At 39.1% G+C, this 27,422-nt stretch overlaps 1 protein-coding gene and 1 long non-coding RNA gene across 3 annotated transcripts in view; both read left to right on the forward strand.

Annotated features, from left to right (window-relative positions):
• LOC123868897 (protogenin-like) overlaps positions 1 to 27,422 on the forward strand; it is a 111,413-nt gene that overhangs the window by 37,914 nt on the left and 46,077 nt on the right. The gene's annotated exons all lie outside the window — the stretch shown is intronic.
• Positions 3,577 to 20,836, forward strand: LOC123868911. The gene is made up of 3 exons (XR_006796759.1): positions 3,577 to 3,587; positions 18,374 to 18,376; positions 20,791 to 20,836. It is a non-coding gene; the product is annotated as an uncharacterized LOC123868911 (long non-coding RNA).

The following is a 27,422-nucleotide window of genomic DNA, read 5'->3' on the forward strand; positions in this document are numbered from 1 at the left end:
TTTCCGGATTTTATCCCTGAGAGTAATACCCAACATAGCTCACTCCACAGCGCGCTGGGCGACTTTTAGTTTGTGAACGAGGCCAACTGTCAGTCATCACAGGGAGGACACACTCATTGAAGACTTCACGGTATCGACGATTTGGAGACCTGACGTAGCTTAGAAAATGCTGAAATTAAATAGGTTAGTTATAGACAAACAAATTTAGGCGTCACCAGGGCGTCACCGACAAATTAACATTTTAAAAATACCTCGCTCCCGAATCGTCGCTTAATTTTGAACGCGTGTAAACATGTTGTTTGACGCCCACGGGCGTAGGGCCTTGTTATTTATCGAGCACCACCCGCGGAAAATGTTTATAAATAGAATTGGAAATCTACTAGAATGCGGTATTATTATGATTCGGAATTATTCTTTTCTGATCAGTCCGGTAGGGGATTAAATATCCCTTGCTTTGACGTGAAAGCATTGCGGGGAAACCTGCATGCTTGACAGTTCTCCATAGTGTTCTACGCCATTATGTACTTGGCCAGTGTGGCGACCTAACCCTTGAGACCCATTTTGAGAGGAGACCATGAGGAGACCCATGCTCAGTTATGGGTCGCCGATGGATCGAGATGAAGATGATCAAATCAGCCTGATTATTCCATAAGGCTAAGGCTTGGAGTAATCTGGTTGATTTCAGGCTAGCCCCCATCCATCTTAGACAGTATAATTACTTACCACCAGGTGAGATTGCAATCAAGGGCTAACGTGTATCTGAACAAATAAAATAAACAATAAAACGTAATTATGTATTATAAACACACTATAAATGGAAATCAAGCGTTCTTCATCCACGTTCTAAATAAGAATCATTAGAGGTTCAAAACGGAATAATTATACGCGATTGCACCCCTCCATTAACATTGAAACCATGTAAAGGATCAGGCAGTAAACACGGCGAAATATGCTCGCTATAACTCTGTCGCTTGTCACTCCGAAAAGGCCCTCTTATCTCATGTCTAAAAGCCCGCCTTGCATTAAAGTACTCATTTTACGGCGATCACAATATATGTGCCGAGTGCCGCCGACCTGTGATTAAACCTCCAGTCCTCCACGCCCGCTGAATCCTAATAAGCAACAAATTTACTAAAACCGCAATTTTTATGAAAAAAATAGCGTGGAAGCAATCGCAGTAAGTGGTTTTCCCGCGCTAGGCGGCCATGTTCCAACATGGCGTCGCACGTCAAAAGTTCATCGACCCGTGGAGGTTGCACTCGGAATACGAGGCATTATACCGCGCACTTCATTCATAAAAATCTTGCTTATTTAATGAGAATCGCTTTAATTATTGTTTTTAATCAACGCTCGCTGGTTACGATCCGAATGTTTGCTACATTATTATTAAAATGGGGAAAAAATGTTCGTGTTAATTGAATACTTTTGTATTTCGAGTGTAGCCAGGGTGAGTCACTTCCGCGAGTGCCTCTATGATATCTTAAAAGCTTTTTTATCTTTTTTTAATTTAAAAATCTGTCTATCTTTGCGTTTGTCACGGGCCGTGGTTTCAAAATGGGGGAATTTATTATAGTGAAGATAAACTTGATTAGTGGTTAGAGGAGGACTTTTGGTCAACAATTTTGGCTAGCTTCCTCTGCAAATCTAGCCGAAATCTGAGTTAACGCGTTATAGCTAGGTTAGGTCTATTATTTAGCAGTCTGTAATTAGGGCATTTAATTATAGACCTACATAATACAATTTGACCCGCGATTTGGTCCGTGTTGATATGGGTTTTTTAAAAATCCCATGGCCCGGTAACTCTTTGATTTTTCGGGATAGAAAATTGCTGTTAATTCAGGGTATAAGATATTTCAATCCCATAATCAGATCGTTTGTAAGGCTTGGCACCATCCGCTGTCTGTCCGTCCGTCCGTCTGTCCGTCAGCGGGCTTTATCTCGTGAACCCTCATAGGTAGAAAATTGAAATTTTCACAGAATGTGTATTTTAATTGCCGCTATAACAACGAAATAATGAAAACTTCAAAATGGCTGCCCTGAAAAACAAGTGTTATTTCTTGTACGATGTTACAGAACCCTTCGTATACTAGTCCGACTCGCACTAGATGGTAGGTTTGCTTGAGTTAACATGGTAGTATTTTAGTTAAAATTTTGGTAGTACATATTATTATCATTATCACTATAGCTTCGGAAACGCGATTAGAATTAATTAACATAGCCAAGCACGCCGTATCTATTTAATTTATTTTGTCTCAACGCCTCAAGGCACCACCTCAAGGATTTTAGGGCCCGAATACTACTTTTCTAGTCTAAATTATTGCTTGATAATAAAAAAGTTAGGTATTAACTCTATTGCGCACTTCCGTTGCTATACAATCTATTCTGATTTGCGATAGTATAATTAGGTTTTGTTTTTAACCACCCTCTAAATGTAGGTAAGGGGGTTTACAATGTTTCACATAACACGCTAGAAACCATACTAATTTTAATATTTTAAACGTGGCTATCTCTCTGTTAGCTTTTACGACATATCCGTTTTCCTAACGATACTGAGGTATTATTTTATAAATCAACTAGCTGATGCCCGCAGCTTCGCCCGCTTGGATTTAGGTTTCTAAAAATCCTGTGGGAAATTTTGATTTCCCAGGACAAAAGTAGCCTCTTTTCCTTTGCGCGTTTTTCAGCACATCAGAACTGGGATTTAAAGCATTCAGTGATGGAAAAAGGGTTTCTACATTTTTGTATGGAACCCTAACATACCTACATTTTTTCCATTTGGAAAAAATCTACTTTTTGGCGGCCAGTGAAAAAATTGTGTCAATCGTCGGAGTAAATGATTAGTCAAAGAAACATTCAGTGATGAAATGTCGTATGTGATATACTTTCTAAGATATTTCAGTTTAAAACCCTGAAAAATGAACGCATTCATAATTTTGAACTCAAATATCTCTGAAACTCAAATATCACTTACACATTTCATCAGTGAACACTTTTTGATTGTAATCATAGTCTACCGATTGACACGTGTTTTATCATTTCCCGCTGAAACGAGATTTTTTTTAAATGGCGGAATTATAGGTAGCCGACTAGGTTCAAGCCCAGGCGCGCATTTTCATTGTCTAAATTGTAAATTAATTACAGCTAATAAACATATAAAAGGGGACCGCAATTACAGATGCTGTGAATCTGTGACATTATTCGCATCGCCGCGATTTGCAAAATCCTCGAGAACAAGTAGAACTAATAGCCCGGCATTGTTTCGTGTTATTTGTTCTGCTCGGCTGGTGGTTTTAATGGGGGTTTAAGTGATTCGCGCTTCACCATTATATTTATCTGATCTTGGATGGAAATCTTGGAATTTTAGTCAGGTAGGTAGTAAGATTTCTCGACATCCCTGATGGCCCAGTGGTGAACGTCCCGGTTTTATTTCTAATTTGTGATAGGTATAACTAGACTAGTTTTTATTGTAACGGAGAAGGAAAACATCGTGAAGAAAGCGGCATGCCTTGTTTAGTTCTCCATAATTTTCTTAAAGCTGTGTGAAGCTTGCTAATTCGTATTCTGAGGAGATCTTAAATACATTTTTGGTGCTGAAAGGAATGAATATATCTACGTTTGACAGACCTAACATTCTGTTACCCACCTACTAGATCACACCAATCCGAGAATTTATAATGTTATTTTTAGATAACTTTTTCCTACAAGCGATATAAAGAATCCCGTTTCGGCATCTCTACTCCGATTGCCATCTCGACCTTTCGCGTACTATAAGTATTCAAAAATATTTTTTGTTGGTTATTTGTATCTCTAATCTCTACCACAGGTTCAGAAAGTAGATTTTTATTCTTCTGAAAAGAACCGCTAAGAAACTCATCACTTACCCTTACACAAAAAGCCGAATAAGTTTTTTACACATTGTTAAAAGATGTAATAATATTTTTATACAATTCATTTAAAAAGCCATTTTATTTACGTGACAAAAACTCATTACTAATAACTATAGGGAAAAAATGACACGGATCGGTTAGTACCTGCCTATAAGAGATACACCTGTAATGTAAATTGCGCATAGGTATGCCAAGTATTTCCGATTCGGACCCCTAAACGCGTGCATTCACCCTAGGTTAGGTTCCGTGCGCCCGCGCAGGTATGGAGGACGGAGGTATTTCCGGGGGGCGCACGCGGGCGGCGCGGGGAGGGGGCGTACAGCCTCGTGGGCAGGGCTGCCAAATAGCGTAGCTTAATACAAATAGTGGTTAATTGTTATCTCTAAACTATGACAGAACCTATGGACAGAACTAATGATTTTCTAAGGCAAGTAGTTTAACAATAGGGATGATGACTACTAGTCAAATCAGCGACTTTTTACCAAACGTCAAAACACTCGCTTAGTAAGGGAGCTTGTATGCTTGCTTGGATTTTATGAATTTTGGAAGACACTTATTTTTGGCATAGGCATCAGCCCCATTCTATTATTTGTGTTTTGTATCCCTCGCACACTTGGCTAATATCTGTAGAGACTTGTCGCCGCGAGGCCAGAAGGTCAATACGGCAAGTCTCAGCTGGCAGCCCTGTGGGTGTGTGTGACCAACACGAAACAGTTTGTACAGTAATATTGTGATAAGTTGCTGTTGGCAGCCCTGGCCGTGGGAGCCCGGGTTAGGAATGTCGGTCGGTACTTGCGCCGCACGCGGTAACGGGCTGCTTTCAGCTTAGAGCCTTAGATACTCGATTATGCTAACGTTGCTAACACATCTGATAGTCCTTATAGCAAGCAGTTTGTACAGTAATATAGTGATAAGTTGCTGTTGGCAGCCCTGGCCGTGGGAGCCCGGCTTAGGAATGCCGGCCGGTACTTGCGTCGCACGCGGTAACGGGCTGCCTGCAGCTTAGAGCCTTAGATACTCGATTATGCTAACGTTCCTAACACAACTGATAGTCCTTATACCAAGCAGTTTGTACAGTAATATTGTGATAAGTTGCTGTTGGCAGCCCTGGCCGTGGGAGCCCGGCCTAGGAATGCCGGCCGGTACTTGCGCCGCACGCTTTAACGGGCTGCCTGCAGCTTAGAACCTTAGATACTCGATTATGCTAACGTTCCTAACACAACTGATATTTAGGTCTGCACTTTGCATACTTTTTACCCGACTACGGTAAAGCCAAGAGGAAGAGTTATGGTTTACCCAGTATAGGATGTATGTATGCAATTAAGTATGAATACATATGCATGTAAGGTACATAGGTATGTATATGTTTGTATTTATGTACATATGTTCCAACATAGCGCCTAATCTACTTAAGCTGTGTACAGATGGACGAACGGACGGACAGACAGACTACAGATTTTGTGTTTACTACGGGACCTTAAAGTCGGGCTTGCAAACGTAGGGTTCCATTCCATACCATCGTAGAAGAAATAACACTTTTAAATTTTTTTTCATTTAAAAATGGCCGCATTTTGAAACTGTATATATTTGTTGTTATATAAAAATACACATTCTGTTATTCAGCTCTCTACCTACTACGGTTCATGAGATATAGCACGCTTACAGACAGACGGACGGACGGATAGCGCGGAGGCTTAGTATTACGGTCCCGTTGCCTTCGAGCTTCGGGCAGGGAGTCGTAAAAATGAGTTCAATAATTAAGGCTCCTAAGTAGATAGGTAATGATACTTAGTAATAAATGGTTCCAGATAATGCCCGTCGAATAACAAGCCAACCAATAGCAGATGTCTTACCACCTGCTGGAGATTTCTTACTCGATTAACGATTTACCTATTAAGGGATTATCAACCGATTGGAATAACTTTTTAAATCCATTACAAGATAGCCCTTGACTGCGATCTCACCTGATGGTTAGTGATGATGCAGTCTAGATGGAATCGGTCTATATATTCAACAAATAAATAAAAGTATTTCATTTTATAAAGCAAGTTATATTCATAGGTATTCAGATGGCTAAATCTAACTGAAAAAATACATGTTTCACGATTTTTCGAAATTCCACCCCTAAGAGGGTTTAATAGCTGTGGATTAAAGTTTCAATTATGAAAATCTATATTTTTTTCCAAGTTATTTCCATGTGAATTGGTATTCGGACCTTCTGTTAAAAATGAAGAAAATAAATACCTTAGTTTCAGGATTTTTGAAAATTCCACATCCTCGTCGATTTTCAAAATCGGAGCGGGTTGGGTCGGGGTTGTACACACATACACACATAGGTACACACACACAAACTTTCGCCTTTATAATTATTATTAGTGTGATTCCTTCCTTTCATACTTCAATTATTGGTGGAAATGCTGTTACAATATTTTTCTAGGTTTATTATAAGCGCTAAAGGTGCATGCATCCAACATTAAAAAAGCAATTGAAGCAATTTTTATCTGTAACGACTTACAATTAACGTTGGAATAGCTGATGACTGTTGAAGTTGAAAATTAACAAGAAGTATCGACTTGCAACTTCCATATATGCTTAATGAGGGCATATTTTGTACTAATGACTCAATTTTATGTATTCTTAATAGAAAACCATTAAATTTATCGCTTTTTATGAAATATACACAATGGATAGAGATAATAAACGTAGAGGAAATAAAAAGTATTACTGTTTAAATTAATTACTCATAATTTTAAGGCTTTCCGGTCTGGTGAAAAACAACTGGTCCTGTTTTTTCTAATTCGAGTACATTAATCCATTAGACTGCATTTAACGCCAATTTTAATTAGTCTTCTTAGAGTATTCTTTCTTTATGTGACTATTAGCTTTTTTCCGTGCCTCCGTGTGGATAAGTCAAAAAATCGGTCCAGGGGTCTTTGAGTAATCGGGGAACAGAGATAAAAAAAAAAAGGATCCCGATTAATTGAGAACCTCCTCCTTTTTTGGAAGTCGGTTAATAATTAAAATATTACGTACCTACCTACTGCAGGAATTTGCTCATACTGTAAAAATCGAGTAGGAAACTGAATAGTTGTTAAATTCAATACAAACAATAAACATAACTAGTCAAAGGGTAACTACGATATCAATAACCTACCCCTTACAACCTAAGCACCACCCACACCTCGATAATGGGTGATCGTGTGAAAACGGGGTAGAAAGGGGTAGAATCAACTCTGAAGAGGGCTCCCTCCGTCACACGTTTCATACAAACGTAGTTCCAATTTCATTTGAATATTAAGTAACCAAAGTCCATGAAATTTTGCAGACATATTCTAGAAAATAATATCTATGCCTTTGGTTTTCCAGATTTCTGTTAAAATATTCGGTTTCAAAGTTACGCGGTCTTAAAAATTTTCATACAAATCTTTGAGCCCCTGTCATTTTAAAACTACATACTATTAGAAAAATCTAAAACACCACAGACACAGATATTAGTTTTTAGAATATGTCTGCAAAATTTCATGGACTTTGGTTGCTTAATATTCAAATGAAATTGGAACTACGATTGTATGAAACGAGTGACGGAGAGAGCCCTGTTAAACCTATTACAATAGTTGTGGCGCACTTGTTATAGTGACGGAACAATGTCAAACAGCTCGGTGTAAGAAATTCATGTTGTGTTGCGTAATTTGTACGAAACTTTTGTATCACCCTCAACTACGGTTACCATGGTTTTTGGAGTAAACTATAGAATACCATGGAATAGTCTGGTCTAATTTCTTTAGACGCGACAAAAGAGTAGGTAACTCAAAGGCGCTAATGTAAGTTTAGTTTTCAAGTTAAAGTAAACAACGTTAACTTGATAAGTTAAATACAGTTAAAATATACACAGTACGCATAGTTAACGTTAACTTTAAAAATTACATTTTAGCCGCCATATTATTTACTAGCTGATGCCCGCGACTTCGTTCGCGTGGATGTAGGTTTTTTTAAAATTCCCGTGGGAACTCTTTGATTTTTCGGGATAAAAAGTAGCCTATGTGCTAATCTAGGGTATAATCTATTTCCATTCTAAATTTCAGCCCAATCCGTCCCGTAGTTTTTGCGTGAAGGAGAAACAAAGATACACACACACACACATACAAACTTTCTCCTTTATAATATTCGTGTGAAATCCTCATACAACTACTGTTGTAAGAGGATTTGTACGCAACTTTTATATCATCCTCAACTAGGGCTACCATATTTTTAGGGTTCCGTACTTGAAAAGGAAAAAAATTGCCCCTATTAGAATCACTAAATTGTCTATATGTCCTGTCTGTCAAGAAAAACCTATTAAGGTAATTCCCGTTGACCCAGAATCATGAAATTTTGCAGTTACCAGGTAGGTAGGTCTAGCACAAGTAAAGGAAAAAATCTGAAAACCGCGAACTTGTTGTTACATGACAAAAAATAATGCGTTTACTAAATCACATAATATAGATGGCCATAAAAATGTTAAAATATCTAGTCGATCATACCAGTTTGGACCTAGTCTAGATTGATTTATAGAATGTAGTTAGCCACGAAAAGCTAACCCGATATGTCCCGCAGAAATGCCGTTATAGTCTGGCCACCCTACTTCCCAACTATTACGTGAACAATGGGGTGAAAACAGGAAAAAGTTGAACGGGAATAGATGTAGTAACGCGTAGTTATAGGGCTTACCTAGGCCCTAGGGTTGACGATCCGTCGACGTATCGGTAACCTTAGTATAAGTTTACACATCTCGTCAACGTTGATAGATTTCGAATATGGATTAAGTATGACCTCAGAACAAAACTGACCCCTTTTCAGTCAGGTTAATTTTACTCCGAGGTCATACTTATTCCAATCCAATCGATATAATCGATATAATTTTCCTAAGCTTCCCTGATTGTAACTATAGACTATGATTGGGAGAACTTGGGCCAGAGTAACCAGAGCAAATTGTTTCAAGTCAATTATCTTTCTTTATAGTATTTCTGTACTCCACAGCTTTCTTTATAGTATTTCTGTACTCCACAGCTACCTCGGCCCTTGTTGGTCTAGTAACTGCGTCGTTAGTCTGGTGGCTAGTTTATTTGGCTGCGGATCAGGTGTTCCTAACTTTGAGCTTCGAGTCGGGTCAAAAAAGTTATTGCGTGTTTCTGTCAAGAAATCAATAGAAGCACAGAGTTGGTAGTGTTTGACTCCTATGCCTCGGAGATATTTATGTTATATCTTGTAAAATCGTCGGTCATGCGCCTGATCTTTCGCCGATAGTGTCGGATTGCCATCCAAATAATGAAAGAGAGGAATAGAGACTGGAGAGTGCTGTGTTTGCGTACATGCTTGTGCATTATTATAATTGCGTTGTTTGTTAGTCGCCGTTGAGATTGGCGCCGTAGCTGAATTCTGTGAGGAGAACATTATTTTACACTCGAAATCTATCAACGTTTTAGAAAACATGTACTAAGGGTGCAGGTTTTTTGTGCAATATTGAACTCATTTTGCAGGGGATGCAAAAAATGAGATTATTTGCTTCTTCCTTTTGTTTTAAGTGGGATAATGATCTTGTGTGAGTGTGTGGGGTTTTATTGGTTCTTTTATTATGGTGATGTTAAATATGGGGTGCTTATGCGATATTAATTTTTTTTATGAGTTTGTTTTTATGTTTGTATTAACCTAAGCTTGTGTAAATTCACATCAAGAGAAATTGAAAGAGTTTCACATAATGGAAAAAAATATGACATTGCCTGAAAATGTCATATTTTTCTGCACAGTGGTGGATGAATTTGACGATTCAAAAGTACTCGTAAAAGTATAATTGAATAAAAAATATTTTGAATTGATTAAATGGGAAAATTAAATATGCAGTAGCTAGATACCTACTCTACTAAATACTTATTTTATATTTTCTTGCTCTCTGAAGCTTGCCATTCCGCCATTGATTTTAGAGCCACCCCTGTTTATTCGGAGCATTCCAGGTCCATTATTAGGTATAGCTCCATTTTTAGGTACTATTATAATTTCTGCGAGTACCCTACCGGCAAAGCTTTGTCGCCAAGCGATTTCGCGTTCCGGTACGAGGCCGTGTTGAAACCAAAGGGGTGTGGATTTAATAACTGCCAACCACTTGCAGGTTAGCCCGCTTCCATCTTAGACTGCATCAGAAGTCATAATTTACCACCGGATGAGATTGCAGTCAATGCTAACTCTAAATAAAAAAAAAACCTTATGGTTCTACTTACTAATTGTGATATTACAGTATTTTTAACCCCCGACCCAAAAAGAGGGGTGTTATAAGTTTGACGTGTGTATCTGTGTATCTGTCTGTGGCATCGTAGCTCCTAAAGTAATGAACCGATTTTAATTTAGTTTTTTTGTTTGAAAGGTAAGTGATCGAGTGTTCTTAGCTACAATCCAAAAAAATCGGTTCAGCCGTTTGAAAGTTATCAGCTCTTTTCTAGTTACTGTAACATTCACTTGTCGGGGGTGTTATAAATTTTTAATTTACACTTATTTCAGTATAAAAATAGCTTGGTAATTAATATTGTTCTTATGCAAGCTACAATCTATTTATTAACTCAGAACTTTTCCCTCCTTCATATAACATTGACTGTACCTTTTGCCTCGCATTAGGTACGCCTTGTCCCCTGGTTCACTTTTTTAACAGCCCGAATCCCAAAATCATTAAAGATTGATAAAAAGCTACGAAGCGCCCCGTCATCCCTGGGGTACCGTGTGATCGTCGTAAATGACTGGTTGTTTCCATTTGTCCTAAATCCTTACTAACAAGACATACTGTAACTGAACTAACGGGGTCTTAAAAAACTCTACCCTATTTTTCCTTCGGATCTTTCTAAAGATTACATTTTAAAACAATTTCTTTAAAGTGGCACGTGTATCGTATAGTGGTAGGACCCCTTGTGATGTTGTGTCCATAATAAACCAAGAACTTTTAGAGCGTCGGAAATAATGAGTTCATCAGACTTAAACGACTTTACAGAGTTCAAGTATTGAAAATGTGTGATTGCGTATAACATCTCCCATGCATTCGGTCCGGTAAGACTATTGCCAATGCGAACTTAGTTCGAGTATTGAAGGTGTGTTGTTTGTGTATGAATATTTATTTAGCATTTGGTCTGATAAGACAAATGCTAGTTCAAGAATCAAAAGGTGTGTTCCCGCTTAGGACCGAATTAAACTATGATAGGATCATGAGACAGCCTTACAAGACAACACATTATAAAGAGCCCTACTTATTAGACGTGTGTGTGTGTGTGTATGTGTGCTCCTTCCTTCGTAAAGGAAGAAGTTGTGTGCGGCATCATTCACTCCAGTGGCGTAAAAGGGGTTTAGAGTGAATGATGGTACGTAGCTCCACCACGCCACGTACGGTGAGCTTCTGCCTTCCCTTGGTATCCCATCGTCATACTGGGACCCTCGATAAATCAAGAGATCAATATGGCACATAAAATACCAATGAACAGTAGCTCCCCCCCCACACACGTCATCATCCAAATAAACAGCGCAGCGTATGCAAGCATACTTTAGGAAGTGGTGCGTTCCACTTATGATCCCTCGTTGCAGCCAAAGCTGAAACAGCATTTTTATAGTGGTGCCCTCCCACTACAGACCTGTAATAGGTTTCAAGGACGGGTCAGACTCACTGCGGGAATATCCACAGGCCTTAACCCAACCTTCAGTATATATGCATTAGCGTAATTTTGTATGGGTATGTTATTAATATTGGGTAACCACCACAAGGCGGTTAAGTATTCCAACAAATGTCAGAATACAAACAGAACAGCAGCATTACCTGCCCTCTGTGGTCAGTCTGTTATTAAAGCACATTAGAATCATCTCAGCAAAGGTTTCACAAAGCGCCCAAGACACTAGGGCTCTCCTTAGTTAGGATTGACAAAGCATCAAAGGCACCAGGGTACTCCCTCGCATAAGTTTCTTCCAACGCGCTCTGTCATATGTCAGATAGTTAGTTAATATCACCGAAAGCCATCTCAAGCAAAGATCACCGAACATCCGGAGGACACGCGGTTCTCCCCGCCTGAGCAGCCACGTCGTCAACAGTTCAAACATAAATCGCTTTTAGATCTTAGGAGGTATCGCCCCTATATAACAAATATATCTGTGTAATTAAAGTGGTCCCTTCTATTCGAGTGTTTGCTTAGAATGTTTCTCTCCAAACACCAACTTGGTCCGAGTCTCAACTCAATATTCTTTAATATAAACTTTATGTATCGCCCCAGTACAGAATTTAAACAAATTAATTATCTCCGCGCATTACGACGTCCGCGCAGGCACCGCCCGCCGACGCAAATGCACGCGGTCCCGCTCTGATTTCGACTCTGCTCCGAGCGTTACGACGCCCGCGCACACATCGCTCGCCAACGCAATTCGGCCGCGGTCGATCGCGTCTCTGCATCACCGACATGCGAAACGGTGTTTGCCTCTTTTCGAAAATTCAAAAATTAATTTTATGTTCATATGTGTAAGTACATGTCTACAAGTATTCACTGACCTGATTTTGATAAAATTGAAGTAAAAATAAATTTTAATTTTTTTTTTTTTTTTTTTTTTTTTTCAATATTATTTTGTAACACTTTGGTGTAAAATGTAGGGTCGTTACATTCAACCCCCTAAATTCTATGAAGAATGCGAAAAGAATACCTTCTATGAAGCATGCTGAATAGAATTTACACTAGGAAATATAAGTCCTGTTTATTTTGCACTTTCAATGGTCAACCCCCCGATCTTATGATTCTATGACAGCTGAATTTATCTAAGATTAATATTCTTATACCCAGATCCAAAAGCGATCTATGCCTGATACTTAGTTTGACTATTTATTAAATTTACATCATATATCATTTGTTCTACATACTTCCCTTTCATAACTTACTACTTTATGCTCACATCTTTGTCATATCATTCTTCGTCAATCAATATATATAATATTTACACACACATTCACTTGACAACATCCTGATAATATTCTCTCGATTCTAAGCAATATTAAGTATTTAATTACAGTACTTCTGTATTCTCCACTATCCCCTTTTTAATTACCTAAGCGTCAATTTAATAATTCTTGATTTCCCCTAGTTAAGGTGTCTAGTGCTCCATCTATCAATGTTTCCGTTTTTTAAGCTATTTATTTATTAGGTATATCTTAAATTTTCATAAACTCTGATTTTATGACTTCATTGATCTAAAACTTATTAAGATTTCACGTTATAGCATGTATTATGCTATAACATGATTACCCTATAATTCCTCTTAAAATCCACGTCTCCATCACCTATTATCCATCATCGATCAATATATTTAATTCTTTCGCTTCAACAAACTAACTTTCTGTCTTTCGCTCTGTCCACATTTTATCTATCATCTTTCGCTTCATCAAACTTTCTTTCTTTCGCTATGTTCACCTTTCATCTATTATTTGTCTTTTGCTCCTTATTCTCTGACATTTACTCCGTCAATCATCAAACATACCATCTCTTATAACTTTTGCGCATATATGCTTTAAAACAGGGTACTTGTACACTAGCTAACACTCATAATCACGACACACAACCAGCTACCACAACCCCCTGTCAATTAGACACTTACTACATTCTTACTTCCTTCTCTTCAATCATCTTTTCCCCCACAACCCCTCTGATAACAAGTCGTTTAAGTCTTTATGAACTCAAAATTTCCTTACTCTTTCCATTTCACGAGCAACAAATTGTAGGCTTTCGCCTACTTTATCCTACTCTATGTAGCCGTTATGACCAATCCTGGTCACGGCACCAAATTGTAACTGAACTAACGGGGTCTTAAAAAACTCTACCCTATTTTTCCTTCGGATCTTTCTAAAGATTACATTTTAAAACAATTTCTTTAAAGTGGCACGTGTATCGTATAGTGGTAGGACCCCTTGTGATGTTGTGTCCATAATAAACCAAGAACTTTTAGAGCGTCGGAAATAATGAGTTCATCAGACTTAAACGACTTTACAGAGTTCAAGTATTGAAAATGTGTGATTGCGTATAACATCTCCCATGCATTCGGTCCGGTAAGACTATTGCCAATGCGAACTTAGTTCGAGTATTGAAGGTGTGTTGTTTGTGTATGAATATTTATTTAGCATTTGGTCTGATAAGACAAATGCTAGTTCAAGAATCAAAAGGTGTGTTCCCGCTTAGGACCGAATTAAACTATGATAGGATCATGAGACAGCCTTACAAGACAACACATTATAAAGAGCCCTACTTATTAGACGTGTGTGTGTGTGTGTATGTGTGCTCCTTCCTTCGTAAAGGAAGAAGTTGTGTGCGGCATCATTCACTCCAGTGGCGTAAAAGGGGTTTAGAGTGAATGATGGTACGTAGCTCCACCACGCCACGTACGGTGAGCTTCTGCCTTCCCTTGGTATCCCATCGTCATACTGGGACCCTCGATAAATCAAGAGATCAATATGGCACATAAAATACCAATGAACAGTAGCTCCCCCCCCACACACGTCATCATCCAAATAAACAGCGCAGCGTATGCAAGCATACTTTAGGAAGTGGTGCGTTCCACTTATGATCCCTCGTTGCAGCCAAAGCTGAAACAGCATTTTTATAGTGGTGCCCTCCCACTACAGACCTGTAATAGGTTTCAAGGACGGGTCAGACTCACTGCGGGAATATCCACAGGCCTTAACCCAACCTTCAGTATATATGCATTAGCGTAATTTTGTATGGGTATGTTATTAATATTGGGTAACCACCACAAGGCGGTTAAGTATTCCAACAAATGTCAGAATACAAACAGAACAGCAGCATTACCTGCCCTCTGTGGTCAGTCTGTTATTAAAGCACATTAGAATCATCTCAGCAAAGGTTTCACAAAGCGCCCAAGACACTAGGGCTCTCCTTAGTTAGGATTGACAAAGCATCAAAGGCACCAGGGTACTCCCTCGCATAAGTTTCTTCCAACGCGCTCTGTCATATGTCAGATAGTTAGTTAATATCACCGAAAGCCATCTCAAGCAAAGATCACCGAACATCCGGAGGACACGCGGTTCTCCCCGCCTGAGCAGCCACGTCGTCAACAGTTCAAACATAAATCGCTTTTAGATCTTAGGAGGTATCGCCCCTATATAACAAATATATCTGTGTAATTAAAGTGGTCCCTTCTATTCGAGTGTTTGCTTAGAATGTTTCTCTCCAAACACCAACTTGGTCCGAGTCTCAACTCAATATTCTTTAATATAAACTTTATGTATCGCCCCAGTACAGAATTTAAACAAATTAATTATCTCCGCGCATTACGACGTCCGCGCAGGCACCGCCCGCCGACGCAAATGCACGCGGTCCCGCTCTGATTTCGACTCTGCTCCGAGCGTTACGACGCCCGCGCACACATCGCTCGCCAACGCAATTCGGCCGCGGTCGATCGCGTCTCTGCATCACCGACATGCGAAACGGTGTTTGCCTCTTTTCGAAAATTCAAAAATTAATTTTATGTTCATATGTGTAAGTACATGTCTACAAGTATTCACTGACCTGATTTTGATAAAATTGAAGTAAAAATAAATTTTAATTTTTTTTTTTTTTTTTTTTTTTTTTTCAATATTATTTTGTAACACTTTGGTGTAAAATGTAGGGTCGTTACATTACTGTATATCTTCTGGTGAACTACCCGCTTGGGAGGTGTTTAGACAGTCTAATAACATTATTGTAAAAACAATATAGATTTTTTTTAAGGTGGAAGCGACGGGCCTGCCCGCGAAATTCAAATTTTATTTGGTTTTTCGCAATTGGTTAACTAATACGGCAACGAATATTAGCCATTTTAATCATGACTAACATTCCCTTTTCCCCTCCAACTAAGCGTAAAGCTTGTGCTAGGAGTGGGTACGACAATAGTGCAACGGCTGGGGTTTGAACCGCCGACCTTTCGGAGTTCAGTCCACTTCTAAAACCGTTGAGCTATTGAGGCTTGAATTAGTCGATACTAGAGCTAATTTCTTAAACTGGACCCTTTTCAAGTAAAGATTTTTATATAAACCTGTGAGGATGATACTGCCATTGTCGCAATTAAAATGCCATAAGCCTAGGTTGTCGTATTAGTTTACAAATTGCGAAAAACCAAATTAAATTTGAATTTCGCGGGCAGGCCCGTCGCTTCCACCATAATCAACAAAAACGTAACAAGGGCATGAATGAGAAAGCAATGTGTGTTTATATGTACGAGTATATCTCCTTATATTTGGAGTTTAACATACAAACTATTGTCTATGTTGTATTGGATACCTATGCAGCAGTTATTAACATGCAAATAGGAATATCTCCATTTAATAACCGCCATTATTGAATCTAGTCACGCCACATAGCGCGGTTACTGAATTAAGTCCAAAACCACACTGAAGACTTTTTATTTTACTCTAGGCCTCAAGTGCGCTGTACCTTAGGCTGCCTAATCACTAGCCAGCAGATGTGACTACAGTGAGGAGTTAGTTTATTAAAAAACTTTTGCTGTGTTTCCTTCTTTTATGACGACACGATACAGTATAAAAACGTATCGTTAGTAACTTGTATTTTGATATAAGTCGCAAAAGCTCTTTACATACTCACGGTATATGTCTTTTCTGTGTTTGTACAAATAAATTTGAATTTTATCGTGCCATAATAAACAAATTCGTGTGGAGCAAAATCAAATAAGTGAAGTGGCTGGATGAGGAAGGCTGAGGACCGGGTTTGGTGGCGCTCTTCAGGGAAGGCCTATGTCCAACAGTGGACGTCCACACCATGATGATAATGAAAAACAAATAGAAGTGCGATAAGGAGTGTTTGGATGGAATTTGTTCCACGTGTTGTTGTAGATCTGTTATTAATAATTTCGGCTATTAGTAATCGGATGTCAATTTGTCGTTACCTCGTCGTGTTTTTCCATTTACTGCAACTTTTAGTCGATCGGTCGCTAGTGCGGTCTTGCGCTTATTTTTTTGAGCGGCCATTTTGAAAACTAATCTTCTTCACTTCGCTCCGCATGAATGGAGTTTTGTCCTTAACGTATATTCAAAATTTTTTTGTCCAAGTTCCGTCGCTTATAGAAATATCTCGCAGGTATACGAGCGTGAAGTTGTAGCGATTGTCTGGGGAAAAAACTTAATGGGGTAGCACTTCTATACATATTGAGTTAACTATATCAATGTGTTGCTTGTTTAATGAGCTGTCGATTTACTAGAACTTAGATAAATACCATATATTATCTATGTAGGTTCGTTGATTGGGATAAAATGTACAGGTTTCCCATTCAAAATCTGTCAAGCAGATAATTCACTTGTAGTTAATTGGGGATTGAAAAAATTGTTCTGAAATTGAACAAAACCACGAATAAATTAATATGGATGTATCGATATTATAATATAAACTGTTAATAAAGAAATATTAAATATTTATAGTTAATACTGGTCAAAATATTATTTTAAAGACCAGAGCGCGTTTGAAATCCACTTAGGTTTAGTTTTAATTATCTTGCATTTAAAACAATAATTTTGCAAGCGGAATATTTTAATACAAATATTTTGATAGATCGTTTAATATTTATTCAAGTGCAAGACACGCGCCACGTACTTATATTATTGTAGGATATATATATGCAGATAATTTATAAATAGTTGACAATAATAATTTTATAAATATATGTACAATATGATGAATATGATATATAAAAACTTATCTTGACAGATTCACTAACTGATCAAGCAATACACATCACTGAGGTCCCTTTTATAATGCAAGCGCTCACTGAGAATCTTTTATACTACTACTTCGCCTTTATAATATTAGTGTGATATCTAGTCTTGACTAGATAGATAGCACCCACGCCTTACTTAGGTATAGGTCATTACAGAATAGCTGAGTTAGGTCTTAGTATTTAGGTATGCGCGGTCCCTATCGAAGATCGAAGCCGTATGCGTGTCACGCGCGGCGGTTTGGAGGGTGGAGGGTTTGGGGTGAAATGGCCGCGGCCATGCATCGGCCGTTGAAGCAATGACCTCTTCACGACCCATGTGGTGCAATACTCTTACAATATAAAATCTGAAAATAAATAACTGGTCCAGTGTATGTCAGATTAAGAGGGCTCTCTCCGTCACTCGTTTCCACTCGTTTCATACAATCGTAGTTCCAATTTCATTTGAATATTAAGCAACCAAAGCCCATGAAATTTTGCACATATATTCTAGAAACTAATATCTATGTCTGTGGTTTTCCAGATTTCTGTTAAAATATTCGGTTTCAAAGTTACGCGGTCTTAAAATTTTCATACAAATCTTTGAGCCCCTGTAATTTTAAAACTACATATTTTTAGAAAAATCTAAAACACCACAGACACAGATATTAGTTTCTAGAATATGTCTGCAAAATTTCATGGACTTTGGTTGAGAGAGAGAGAGAGAGAGAGCCCTGTTAAGTCAGAACAAGCAGGTAGAGATCCGCTCTAAGTTGTTAAAACTTTGGATTTTTTCAAAAAAAATAAAGTGAGTTTTTTTAGGGTTCCGTACCTCAAAAGGAAAAACGGAACCATTATAGGATCACTTCGTTGTCTATGTGTCTGTCCGTCGTGTCTGTCAAGAAACCTATAGCCTATAGGGTACTTCCCGTTGACCTTGACTATACTAAATAATTTAGCTCTTCTTTATTTTGAAAATTTTATTTCGTGCAATGGGGGATGCCTATGTCAAAAAAAATTAGTAATTGTGAAATGGAGTGTTTTCCAAAATTGATAAAAGCCTCATTCAATGCTAGTTTTAAGTTATTATCGATTTAACTAAAAAGTAAGTTAAATGTGTATGACGTCACATCTGTGAATTTCATACAAGCTCTACTAGTGAGCGTTTTGACGTTTGATAAAAAGTCGCTGATTAACCCCCGACCCAAAAAGAGGGCTGTTATAAGTTTGACGTGTGTATCTGTGTATCTGTCTGTGGCATCGTAGCTCCTAAATGAATGAACCGATTTTAGTTTTTTTTTTTGTTTGAAAGTTGGCTTGATCGAGAGTGATCTTAGCTATAATCCAAGAAAATCGGTTCAGCCGTTTGAAAGTTATCAGCTCTTTTCTAGTTTTCTTATAGAGGTTTTTGTGTCGGGAGCTTCTAAATTTTGAGTTTTTTGACTAGAAGTGATCATCACTATTACATAATACATAGGTATGTCGCAAGTTCTAAAGCAAAGACGCGCCAAACTTTGGGATTAATGAACTGTCCAAAGTGTTATCGCTGAGGCAAAGGGCAAAGGGATTTGAGATGATACCGTCTTCGAGTGTTTTATGATCAAACAGCCAGTTATCCGTAGGTATTCGTCTATTTTACCGTATACGTCTAATAAAACTAGCTTTTGTATTCGGCTTCGTTTTTTCTACCGCCTTATAAACAACTAGCGACCCGCCCCGGCTTCGCACGGGTGGACATTTATTTTTTCTATTTTCCGGGATAAAATATAGCCTATACGGATTCGGAAGAATCCCTCTAAGTAATGGTAAAAGAAATTTTGAAATCGGTCCAGTAGTTTTTGAGCCTATTCAATACAAACATACAAAAATACAAAGGTTTCCTCTTTATAATATTAGTATAGAACTATAGACTAGCTTATAACCTTGATATTGTCCGCGTGGACAACCCCCTTTAGGGGTTGAATTTTCAAAAATCTTTTCGTAACGGATGTGTAGATTGTGTACGTCACTACCTACATGTCATTCAATCCGTCCAGTAGTTTGAGTTGTGCGTTGATAGGTCCGTCAGTCAGTTAGGTACATTTTCCTGTTATATACTGGCTTATTACAGGGGTATCAGAGCAGTTTCTTAGATTCGTTTTAAGGTTTTTAGTCTTTTCAACTAGCCTGCTAAATATGTAGTTTTGATAACAGTTTGTCGTGAGTTTAAAAAAATTACTTATGTCTTGTTAATTCTTATTATTTAAGGTGCCCACGCACTTAACTGAACTGCAGCTGAACTGCGCGTCGCGTCAGCGCCCCGCACGATATTCTCTCCAGCCGCGACGCGCGTACGTCACTGCAGTTCAGTTCGAGTGCGTGGGCACCTTTAGAGCTGTATCCTGTGGTAACATGTAGATTGTAGCTATAGTACATACCTTTGGCACGGTAATATTTATACATACCATTACCGTGCCTTTGGTTCTGGGAAAGTCTTTTTACCATACTACACACATATCCCCTTCGAATTCCCGAAATCGCGTAATAATGAAGCAATTACGTTATTAAAGAGATATGATCGATATTTCATACTGGGAATCCAGCAGTTGGGCATACCTACTTAGTGCTCATGTTATATTCAGACCGGAAGCGCGGTGCAGAGTGGGGAATATCCGGGAGGGGGGAAAGTCGAGAGGTGGGAGGGGGCACGTACCTATTCTACGCTCTGAAAGTCTAAAGACCTGGGTAAACATAAAGCGCTACGGAAACAACGAATAGAATAGAATATATTTTTATTCAAATAAACTTTTACATGTGCTTTTGAATCGTCAAAATAATTTACTGGTTCGGAATTCCGTACGGGATATGGTAGCGGCAAAGTAGAGCCTCTACCTGCGTTCAAACTAAGAACGGCGAAATTTCCGCCACACCTATTGTGACATTATAGCTGGATATATTTATTAATATGTGTTCTGTAGATTTTGTAGTACTCAAATTATATTTAAATACATGTCAAAAATTGCCGAATCTTCAGGACTGAACCTGCGTTTTTCTGGGGATCGCGCCTGGATGCCTTGACCGCTAGATTAGGGTTCGCTTCCGTTGTCCGCTCCGAAATTAGAGATAATGTATGTCCAGACAGTACTGAAGCGACTTTATCAGTATAGTAGTGACTAGTGACAATTCGTAGTTATCGAAACTACTTTCAAAGCCCCATATTACAATGCAGCTCTTTGCACGAGAAATGACATATTGTTTTTTTTTACTATTCATAATTTTTATGATAGTATTATTCCTGCACTTCAAGGAAACTTCTAAATAATCTTTAAATGCATATCATACGCGTCGCTGCCGCCACGCGTTATGTCTTCCCAAGCCCTAACCGAGTCAGCAAATTAAGAAGGGCTTTCGAGGTAATGGAGTTGTTCATTGACCGTTTAAAATCCATGCACTCCGGGGTTGCAAGCCTTTGCCTTGTCCGATAGAGGACCTATTGTAAAGGTTGCAGACTAGAGATGCGCTATCTGGAGTAGGCTGACAAGTGGCTTTGTCATATTGTGCCCTAATAGAGACTAGAGAGCCTCTATGGGAAATTAGTTAAGTGGAACTTTAAGTACGTAGAATTCTTGGACAGTTTATTAACCTTTCACCTCATCCATTCTTCCATACTTAATGTTATAAATGCTAAAGTGTGTCTGTCTGTCTGTCTGCTAGTTTTTCACGGCTCAACAGTGTAATTGATTTTGATGAAAGGCACAAAGCTAGCTTACACCCTGGGGAAGGACATAGGGTACTTTTTATAATGGGAAATCAAAGAGTTCCCACGGGATTCTTAAAAGCCCATCCGTTCAAGCGATTTATATGAAAGGTACAGAGGTAGCTTGCGTCCCGGAAATTGACATAGGTAACTTTTTATCCCGGAAAAGTAAAGAGTTCCCACGGGATTTTAAAAAAACCTCAATATACGCGGATGAAGTCGCGGGCATCATCTCGTCAAGAATAAAACAAAAGAGCAATAAGTTTAATTTGCTATAGTCCGAAAAACCAGTGCAGCTTACTACATGCACTACTACACATGCAGGGCAAGCAAGCTAATCGCATCACCACTATGCAAAGCACACTAAATCTTAAACTTGAATACAAAAACAGCAACAAACTTAAAAACAGTGATACTTGTTATCCCGGAAAATCAAAAAGATTCCGGATTAAAAACTAATTCACGCGTACGATGTTACTGGCATCAGCTAGTCGGGAACAAATCAGAAATCCGTAAATCGGTATGTATTCAAAAACTTAGTAAAAGAAATCAACGAATAAATCCTTTAAATATTTTACATAGGTAAGGTAGGTTCGTTAAAAGAGCAAAAAATGCAAAAAAACCTTTCAATTGGAGCTTTTCTGCCGATAAAAAGTAGTACGTGTGAAAATATAACCAAACGTGTATCCAGTGGGTACTTGGGTAGGTCGGGGTAGGTCGAGGAGGGGAGGGTATTGACCTGCCTCCCCTACCTCCCCCGATACCGCATCGCACGCGAGCGCGAGTGCTTGCTTTTGAATGTCAAAGCCACGCTGTTTTAATGATACCACATCTGGTAAATTAATTTGTGTCGTTTGTAACTTTTGTATAGAAGCTGCACCCGACCCGACACCCGTAACGTAAGTAGGTATTTTCAGAAGTTACAATAATAATAATAAGATAGGCTTGGGTTTGATGAAAATCAGACTTAATTAAAAAATTCGTCAAGTGTGAGTTGTAAATAGTTTCGGTATACGGAAAGAAATAGGTAACACTTAATTTTTATTTTCATGGCGGCTCTTTTGAAATCACTATTATTTTCTTGTTATAACATAGCATCAATAGCACATTCTGCTATATAACGGGAGGCCGACCCAATAGTCCAGTCATTTGGTGCTCAAAAAGGGGCTTACCTGGAAAGTTTTCCGTGAGTTTCGAAAATAGGTGGTTTTATAGATATCGACGTGCTCTTTCCGAATTTTCATTAAATTAAATTAATTAATTTAAATAGCACAGAGTCCATTGAATATGCCTAATAGTCATTGAACTACTATATTTCTATGCTAATAGTCGGAAAATATGCGAATAATCATTCAAGACAGGTATCACAGAATACAGGTATGTAGTCAAAAACGAAACACCGCCGAATAGGCAGACCTAATAAAACAAATTGCCAACGCCGCGCCGTTCCGAGAACTAGACCAAATCGAGCGCTAACTGAATACCAATATAATAGAATACCTATACAATAGAATGCCTAGGTGTTATGATGAGTCGATGAGGCAAAGGAACTAGGTATATCCGTTTCCGTGGGGCAAAGCGGCGCGTGACCGAAATACGGAGTTTGCATGTCGGCAAGTCGGTAAAGAACTTACTCCTTTGATTTATTACCGGTTAAGTACCATTATTTAGGGTTCTCTACCTCAAAACGAAAAAGGAACCGTTATATTACGATCACTTCGTTGTCTGTCTGTCCGTCTGTGGTGTCTGCCTATTTATTTAACTTAACCTTTTTAATTGAAAATGTTACAATATTTAAAACTAGCCTCATTTAATTACTGTACAAATAATGTCCGCGTGGAATGGTGCCAAGAATACTGGCGCATTTCCGCGCTGGACAGCCAGGCTGGTCCTTGGCGCAAAAAAATGAGCCAGCACGTCTGTCACCCGATGAGGCTATTTACCGCGGTGAAATGTCTCGTAATTTTTCTAATTTCTGTTTGTGTGTAGGTACCTAAATCTTTCATCTATTAGGTATGGACACGAAAACCGCGTTTTACATAGCCATACAATTTTGGCATTAGAGAAAGCGAGAATATCTCCGATACGTCAAATAGTAATCTTGATAGAAGACTTAAAAAAACTGGTCAAAAATAGACGAGACGAGACGTATTGTGAGGCAGACAAAACCCGAAATTAGATTATCGTATTCAAATAGAGTCTAGTGACGCTTCTCATGGTACGCCTCTACTATCGGGATTCGGAAAATTCGTAATATCGCAAACTGTGCCTTCATCATCATCAGCCTTTGGACGTCCACTGTTGGACATAGGCCTTCCCTAAAGAGCGCCACCACACCAGGTCTTCAGCCTTCTTCATCCAGCAATTACCTGCCAGCCGCTTTATATCGTCAGTCCATCGTGCTGGAGGGCGTACCACACTACGCTTGCTTGCTTATACGCGGTCTCCACTCAAGAACTTTACATTATTCAGTCAGTTAGTCAGTCAGTCATCTATTCCAATTATATATTTAGATGTCAATTCCAATATCTACAAGTTTTTCATTGATCTATCGCGGCACTTTATCGACTGGGCATCTCTCTGCCCAAACTCGAATCATTTGGTTTATCCCGATAGTGGAGTCGCACTGTGTTGTCGATGTCTCCGCAGCCTTGGGCGGGGGTAATGCATGCGCGGGCGCAGACGACACTCTTGTTTTCGTTCCCCGACTGCGGAGTTACGCAAGCCGTAGAAATTTGGGCTCTTTTCCTGGGAAATACGTATAAAAGTACTTCATTTTTTAGGGTTCCGTATTTTTCTGTTGTTTACAAGATTTTTTTAAAAGACGACAACTCATAGCCGAAATTAATAACCTATCAATCCTATCTGTAATCCATCGATAGCGCATCACTTCATGCTGTTATTGTAAATTAAAGTTCCCGCCACGCTGAGTTCGTGTATCGATTTTCATAGCGTTTTCACCAATTGAAAGAGGGATTAAGTATCTAATAAATTATCAGCGAAAAAATCTTTCCACCTATGTATATGTTGTAAATAGTTAAAATAAATATTCCATAAGAACAATCCATATGTAAAAGGGAAAATATACAGACTGACTGAACGATGTATTAACGCATACCTCAAACTACTGGACGGATCGGGTTGAAACTTGGGGTGCAGATAGCTAATATGTCGTAGATATCCGCGAAGATTTTTTTTGAAAATTTAACTCCTAAGGGGGTAAAATAGGATTTTGAAAGTGGGGCATTAGCTTGTGTACTTTTATATGTAATAGAATAGTTCTAAAGCTATCCGTGCGAAGTTGGGTCACTCGTTTATAATAATAGGAGGTAGAAATATGGATAGCAATGCTTTATCCTCTATTTGGCCTGTTAATCACCTGTTTAGTGTCATGACGACGTTAATTGGTAGGTGCGGTGGTGTCGGGTGTCGTATTTATCACATGGCGTGAGACTAACCACCTCAAAATAAACTTACATATCCATACTTTATTAATATTAATATTTTAATATCCATACTAATATTATAAATGCGAAAGTGTGTCTGTCTGTCTGCTACTTTTTCACGGCCCTACCGCTGAACCGCTTTTATTGAAATTTGGTACAGACATGGGATATAACCCAGGGAAGGACATAGCCTACTTTTTATTCCGGAAAATCAAAGAGTTCCCACGGGATTTCGAAAAACCTAAATTCACGCGGGCGAAGTCGCGGGCATCGGCTAGTAATAATGAATGCAGACCAGTGGTAGATGCTTTTGACGATTCAAAAGAACTTGTAAAAGTCTAATTGAATAAAAATATTTTGAATTTGAATTTGAAGACTAATCCTGCGGGCCCAGCTAGCGCGTCACAGTGTGAAGTGAAGAAAACATCGGTTTGACGTCACCCCGGCTCGTGACGTGACCTGCATGCAGCTTCCCTCCTTCCTCTGTGATTGTTATTAGGGTTCCGTTTAACAAATCGCAATGTAAACTTCGAATACAGTTCAGCAGCTGGCAAACAAAATGGTGTAATTGCATGAAATAAAATTTTACAGGAGGAGTAAAAAACTGAATGAAAGCTTGTTTTTTATTGAAAAAAAAAAAAGATTCCGACGAATTGAGAACCTCCTCCTTTTTTCGAAGTCGGTTAAAAATAGCAGGCAAACGAGCAGGCGGGTCACCTGGTGTTAAGTGTTACCGCCGCCCATGATCATTTGCGGCACCGGAGGTACCGCGGATGCGTTGCTGGCCTTTCAGGAATTTGTCGGTCCGCCCCTCGAATAACCCCATGTTGTAATCTAGTGGGAACACCGCCGATGGGAGTTGATTCAACAGTTCGCATGTGCGGGCGGTCGATGTGCACCAGCTGTTGCATGCCCGGGACCGAACCCCCGACCTCTCGAATAAGAGACCGCCGCGTCGTTTTAACCATAGGTTGTCACCGCCATGCTATTAGGTTGTTTGCCGTGTTTGAAATTCGCTCAGAAGAGAACAGAGATAAGATAAACTGAGATAAGGCTTAGGAACACAGCTTTCTCCCGCAAACAGCGTCAATTAATGTGTTGCTCGCCCACGGGTCGTTAATCAACGATGAAAGTGTGACGTCACCTTCCGCGTGATTGCGTCACCGTTCGAGGATCGCGTATCCTCAATTTAGTGCCTACTGCCTACATGCCTCGTGGGTTCAGAGATAAAATTGATTTACATGCGGTCGATGTGAATGCGAACTTTCATTGCGATTTACGATTGCTTATTGTGGAATTTGGTTGAAGCTGGAAGTTGATTCAAGTCGGTCATTTGATGGGTGTCCTATTTTGGAAGCCCAAGTCATTTAAAATCCTTCGTGGCTCGGATAGGCCCTGAGAACGAGAACATAAAAATAGTAACATTTTTGTAAGTAATCATAGAATACAAGCGTGGAAAAGCGAAGCGAGCTTAAGTTTTTTCTTTCATTTTACATAAACGAATCTTAGACACAATTTATCTTTTACTTGGTGGCCTGTAATTGTAAAGTCCCTGACTTACGATACTTGCCATATTTCTGACAGATTTGGGATGTGACTTTAAAAAAAAATAGGGAGCAAACGAGCAGGTGGGTGGGGTTAAGTGATTACTGCCGCCAATCAACATTTGCAGCACCAGAAGAACCGCCGATGCGTTGCCGGCTTTTCAGGATCTTATTGGTCCGCCCTTTGAATAACCCCATGTTGTAATCTAGTGGGAACACCGCTGATGGGAGTTGATTCCACAGTTTGCATGTGCGTGGAAAAAAAGGATCTGGCGCAACGGGCGGTCGAAGTGCAATAGGTGTACCCAGCTGGTAGTAAGGGCGACATTGCTTATGGTGGCGTGCGGTGCGATTGTAGAAAAAGGAGAGTGGAATGAGGTCAAACAAACTTGTACCTACTCATCGATTTATACTACATATCATTATGTACCTATTCTGCGATGTGACTTCTCAAAATGTGGAAGCTTCTTATAATGGGAGGCCTGGTGGCCTGAAGCTAGCTCCTCATGGCGTCTTAATGTGTTTAAATATGAAGTTTGATTAATAGTAACTTAAACAAAGGTCGAAAGCTGTACAATTATTTTATAGAATAAAACATAAGTGGCACTTAAACTACCGACATGCTTCGTAATAAGAACGAACGTTCGTAAAGCAATAACTTTTGTATCTGAGGAAGTGGCTATAGGCACGCGAGCGTCGCCTGGCTGCCAAACGGTTGTTACTGGTAAAATACGTCCTAATTTAATGACCAGGTACAAGGGTTGCCACCACATTGAATCCCGACCCATACTATAATCCCGACCCATACTATAAATGTGTTTGGTCGTTGGTTTGTCCTTTAATAACGCCGCAATAGAACCATGGATTAACGTGATTTTCTTGCATGGGTATAGTTGAGGACCTGGAGAGTGACATAGGCTACTTTTTAACCCGGGATGGGTTGTCTTTCAATAACGCAGCGATAGAGCCATGGATGAACGTGATTTTTTTGCATGGGTATAATTGAGGACCTGTGACATAGGATACTTTTTATCCCGGAATAATAGGTAGTTCCCGCAGGATAGCATGCTAATTT

Source organism: Maniola jurtina, chromosome 10 (assembly GCF_905333055.1).
Source record: "Maniola jurtina chromosome 10, ilManJurt1.1, whole genome shotgun sequence".
NCBI classification, from domain to species: Eukaryota; Metazoa; Arthropoda; class Insecta; order Lepidoptera; family Nymphalidae; genus Maniola; species Maniola jurtina.